This window comes from Phascolarctos cinereus, unplaced genomic scaffold, assembly GCF_003287225.1.
Source record: "Phascolarctos cinereus isolate Bilbo 61053 unplaced genomic scaffold, phaCin_HiC Scaffold_4;HRSCAF=312, whole genome shotgun sequence".
Taxonomy (NCBI): domain Eukaryota; kingdom Metazoa; phylum Chordata; class Mammalia; order Diprotodontia; family Phascolarctidae; genus Phascolarctos; species Phascolarctos cinereus.
The window spans coordinates 188,430,235-188,436,234 of NW_027555847.1; positions in this window are offsets into that span (position 1 = coordinate 188,430,235).

Consider the following 6,000-nt stretch of genomic DNA (forward strand, 5'->3'; position numbering starts at 1 on the left):
GATCTCTTTCAGGAGGTTATCTGTGGATTCTTTCAATTTCTATTTAACCCTCTGGTTCTAGAATATTAGGGCAGTTTTCCTTGATAATTTCTTTCTTTTTTCTTTTTCTTTCTTTCTTTCTTTTTTTTTTTTTTGGCTAGGCAATCAGGGTTAAGAGACTTGTCTAAGGTCAGGTAATTTCTTGAAAGATGATGTCTAGGCTCTTTTTTTGATCATAGCTTTCAGGTAGTCCAATAATTTTTAAATTGTCAGTCCTGGATCCATTTTCCAGGTCAGTTGTTTTTCCAGTGCTATATTTTACATTGTCTTCTATTTTTTAATTCTATTGGTTTTATTTTACAGTGTTTTGATTTATCACAAAGCCACTAATTTCTATTTTCTAATTTTAATTTTTTTTAGGCAATTGGGGTTCAATAACTTGCCCAGGCTCACACAGCTAGAAAGGGTCAAGTGTTTGGTCTGAGGCCATATTTTACCTCGGCTCCTCCTGGCTTCAGGGCCGGTTCTCCATCCACTGTGCCACCTAGTGCCCCTGTCACATTTTAATTTTTAAGGAAGAATTTTCTTCAGTGAGCTTTTGGACTTCCTTTTCCATTTGGCCAATTCTACTTTTTAAGGCATTCTTCTCATTGGCTTTTTGGACCTCTTTTGCCATTTGGGTTAGTCTATTTTTTAAAGTGTTATTTTCTTCAGCATTTTTTTGGGTCTCCTTTAGCAAGCTGTTGACTTGTTTTTCATGATTTTCTTTCATCTCTCTTATTTCTCTTCCCAGTTTTTCCTTTACTTAGTTCTCAAAATCCTTTTTGAGTTCTTTCATGGCCTGGGACTGATTCACATTTTTCTTGGAGGCTTTGGGTGTAGGAGCTTTGACTTTGTTGTCTTCTTCTGTTTTTATGGTTTGATCTTCTTTGTCACCAAAGTAAGACTTTGTAGTCTGACTTTTTTTTTGCACTGTTTGCTCATGTTCCCAGACAATTACTTGACTTTTAATCTCTTTGTTAAGGTAGGGATCTGCTTCTAGGGTCCACTGGAGAATGTAGTGTCCCAAACTTCAGGGGTTTTGTGTAGCTATTTTCAGAGATACTTTTAGGGACCTGTAAATTTTCAGTCCTTCCAAGGTGTTTACTCCTTTCCTGGCCTGTGCTCTGGTCTATAAGTGATCACAAGCACTATTTTCTCCTTGGAATTGTGAGGATTCCTTCTCTACCACCACCACAAGCTCCACCACACCAACACTCATCCTCGTCCCAAAACCGCTCCTGGAATGGTGATCCACATCCAAGTAGGGGCAAAGCTTCAGTGCCAGTGAAGAGGTTCCTGCAATTTCCTTCTGATCAGCTGCTTGATCCCCCACCATCTGTGGGCTGAGAGATTGGGAAGCAGCCACCTCCCCCGGGCTGCACCAGGACTGGGGGTGGACCAAGCTCCTCTCTCACCAAGGTCCGACAAACTTCCCTACTGACCTTCTAAGTTGTCTTTGGTGTTTGTGGGTTGAGAAGTCTGGAAACTGACACAGCTGTCTGTGATTCAGTCCCCTGAAGCCTGCCCTAGGTTTGCTGAGGCCCATCTTTGCCTGTACTGCCCACATTTCCTCTCTCAGCCTGGCACAAAAGACCTTTCCTGCCAACCGTCCAGGTTGTCTTGGGCTTGAAATTTGTTTCACTCTATCTTTTTGTGGGTTCTGTTGCTCTAGAATTTGTTTAAAGCCATTTTTAAAGGTATTTGAAGGGTTTGGGGGAGATCTCAATCAAGTCACTGCTTTTACTACACTATCTTGGCTCTGCACTGCTGCTCATCATTTCTTATAGTATTTCATTGCATTCATATACCACAACATGCTCAGCCATTCCCCAATTAATGGACATCCCCTAAATTTCCAATCCTTTGCCACCACAGAAAGAGCTGCTATAAATATTTTTGTACATGTGAGTCCTTTTCCCATTTTTATGATCTCTTTGGGATACAGCCCTAGAAGTGCTATTGCTGGGTCAAAGGCTATGGACATTTTTATAGCCCTTTGAGCATAGTTCCAAATTGTTCTCCAAATGGTTGGATCATTTCACAACTCCACCAACAATGCATTAGTATTCCAATTTTCCCACATATTCTCAGGTTATGTTCTTTTAAATTTTAAGTATAAATTTATTTATTTTTAGTTTTCAATTTTACTTCCACAAGATTTTGAGTTCCAAATTTTCACTCCATCTCACCCCTCCCTCACCCCAAGATGGCTGCATTCTGAATATCCCTTCCCCTAGTCTGCCCTCTCTTCTATCTCTCCCCCCCTTCTCCTATCCCCCTTAACCTTCTATTTTCCTGTAGGGCAGGATAGACTTCTGTACCCCATTTCCTGTATTTCTTATTTCCAAGTAGCAACTCAATATAGGTTATACATGTGCAGTTATGCAAAAAATTTCCATAGTAGACATGTTGTGAAAAACTAACTCTATTTCCCTTAATTCTATCCTGCCCTCCCATTTATTCTATTCTTTCTTTTGACCCTGTCCCTTCTCAGAAGTATTTGCTTCTGATTACCCCCTTTCCCAATCTGCCCTCCTCTCTATCATGCCCCTGCTTTTTTGTACCCTTCTCCCCCTATTTTCCTGTAGGGTAAGACAGATTTCCATTCCCAATTGAATGTGTATGTTATTCCCTCCATAAGCCAAATCCTATGAGAATAAGATTCACTCATTCCCTCTCACCTTCCCCTGTTTCCCTTCCGCTGTAAGAGCCTTTTCTTTTCTGTTGTTTTTTTTTGTGAGATAATTTACCCCATTCTACCTCTCCCTTTCTTCTTCTCCTAGTATAGCCCTCTCTCATCCTTTAATTTTATCCTCCAGATATGACCCCTTCATCTTCAACTCACCCTGTGCCCTCTATGTATCTATGTATCCATGTATCTATCTATCTATCTATCTATCTATCTATCTATCTATCTATACATACATATAATTTTTTTCCTCCAACTACCCTAATACTGAGAAAGGTCTCATAAGTTATAAATATCATCTTTCCATGCAGGAATGTAAACAGTTCAACCTTAATAAGTCTCTTATGATTTCTCTTTCCTGTTTACCTCTTCATGTTCCACTTGTGTCTTGTATTGAAAGTCAAATTTTCTATTCAGCCCTGGTCTTTTCATCAAGAATGCTTGAAAGTCCTCTATTTCACTGAATGACCATTTTTCCCCTGAAGGATTATACTCAGTTTTGCTGGGTAAGTGATTCTTGGTTGTAATCCTATCTCCTTTGCCCTCCAGAATATTATATTCCATGCCCTGAGTCCTTTAATGTAGAAGCTACTAAATCTTCTGTTATCCTGATTGTGTTTCCACAGTACTTGAATTGTTTCTTTCTGGCAGCTTGTAATATTTTCTCCTTGACCTGGGAACTCTGGAATTTGGCTACAATATTCCTAGGAGTTTTCCTTTGGGGATCTCTTTCAGGAGGATCATGGATTCTTTCAATTTCTATTTTGCCCTGGTTCTAAAATATCAGGGCAGTTTTCCTTGATAATTTCTTGAAAGATGATGTCTAGGCTCTTTTTTTGATCATGGCTTTCAGATAGTCCAATAATTTTTAAATTCTCTCTCCTGGATCTATTTTCCAGGTCAGTTGTTTTTCCAATGAGATATTTCACATTGTTTTCTAATTTTTCATTCTTTTGGATTTGTTTTACAGTGTCTTGCTTTCTCATAAAGTCACTGTCTTCCAATTGCTCTATTCTAATTTTTAAGAAAGTATTTTCTTCAGTAATCTTTTGGACTTCCTTTTCCATTTGGCCAATTTTTGCTTTTCAGGGCATTCTTCTCCTCATCAGCTTTTTGGAGTTCTTTTGCCATTTGGATTAGGCTATTTTTTAAGGTGTTATTTTCTTCAGTATCTTTTTGGGTCTCCTTTAGCAATCTGTTGACTTGTTTTTCATGATTTTCTTGCATCTCTCTCATTTCTCTTCCCAGTTTTTCCTCTACTTCTCTTACTTGCTTCTCAAAATCCCTTTTGAGTTCTTCCGAGGCCTGGGACTGATTCATATTTTTCTTGGAGCCTTTGGATGTAGTAGCTTTGACTTTGTTGTCTTCTTCTGGTTGTATATTTTGATCTTCTTTTTCACCAAAGTAAGATAACATAGTCTGACTCTTTTTGTGCTGCTTGCTTATGATCCCGGCCAATTATTCGAGTTTTAACCTCTTTGTTAAGGTAAGAGTCTGCTTCCAATGTGGAGAATGTACTGTCCCAAGCTTCGGGGGCTTATACAGCTGTTTTCAGCAATCCTTGTATTCAATTCTTCCAAGGTGGAATGATAAGGGGCGAGGTGTTTACTCCTTTCCTGGCCTGTGCTCTGGTCTATTAGTGACCACAACTACTTCTTTCTGTCCTGTAAATGTGAGAAGGGTTTCCTTTCCACAGCCACTACAAGCTCCACCATGCCAGCACTCCTCCTCACCCCATGACCACAGCCCAGAACTGTGACCCAGATCCAAGCATGGGCAAAGCAAGAGATTCCTGACTCAGCACTGGCAACGAGATCCCTGCAATCCCGCTCTGATCAGCCTCTTGGTTCCCCCTCAGTCTGTGGGCTGGAAGCTTGGGAGGCAGCTGCCACCCCAGGGCCTTGCTCTTGGGGAACTGGATCTGAGACCCCATTCTCCTCTCTCAGCACTGCAGAAACAGATTTTTCCCACTGATCTTCTCAGTTGTCTGTGGATTGAGGAGTCTGGAAACTGCCACAGCTGCCTTTGATTTAGTCCTCTGAGGCCTGCTCCAGGTTCACTGCTGCCTGCACACCCACGCTGCACTGCACTCCTCTCCCAGACTGGCTTGATATCTTTCAGATCAACCATCCAGGCTGTCTTGGGCTGGAAATTGTTTCACTCTTTTTGTGGGTTCTGCTGCTTTAGAATTTGTTTAGAGACATCACTTATAGGTATTTGGAGGGGTTTGGGGGAGAGCTCAAGCAAGTCACTGCTTTCACTCTGCCATTTTGGCTCTAAACCCCCCCCATCTTCTCAAGCATTTATCATTTTCCTGTTTTGTCATTTTGGCCAATATGATAGGTGTGATGTGGTACCTCAGAGTTGTTTTGATTTGCATTTTTCTAATCAATAGTGATTGAGGGCATTTTTTTTTTTCATGTGGCTATAGATGGCTTTAATTTCTTCATCTGAAAACTGCCTGTTCATATGCTTTGACCAATTATGAATCGGCAAATGACTTGTATTCTTATAAATTTGACTTAGTTCTCTATATATTTTAGAAATGAGGCCCTTATCAGAGATACTGGTTGTAAAAATTCTTTCCCAGTTTTCTGCTTCCCTCCTAATCTGGTTTTCATTGGCTTTGTGCAAAAACTTTTCAATTTGATATAATCGATATTATCCATTTTGCATTTCATAATAATCTTTATCTCTTGTTTACTCATAAATTCTTCTGTTCTTCATAAATCTGACAGGTGAACTATTTCTTGCTCTCCAAGGTTGTTTATAGTATCAGCCTTTATGACTAAATCTTGAACCCATTTTGACTTTATTTTGTTATATGATGTAAGATTTTGGTCTATGCCTAGTTTCTGCCATACTCTTTTCCAGTTTTCCCAGCAGCTTTTGTCAAATAGTGAGTTCTTATCTCAGAATCTTGGGTCTTTGTGTTTATCAAATAGTAGACTACTATAGTCATTGACTACTGTGTCTTGCATACTTAACCTATTCCACTGATCTACCACTCTATTTCTTAACCAGTAGCAAGTAGTTTTGATGATTGCTGCTTTATAATACAATTTAAGATCTGATATGACTAGGCCACTTTCCTCTGCATTTCTTTTCATTAGTTCCCTTGATATTCTGGAACTTTTGTTATTCCAAATGAATCTTGGTATTATTTTTTCTATCTTTATAAAATAATTTTTAGGCAGTTTGATTGGTATAGCACTGAATAAGTAGATTAGCTTAGGTAGAATTGTCATTTTTATTATATTAGCTCAGCTTACCCATGAGCAACTAATGTT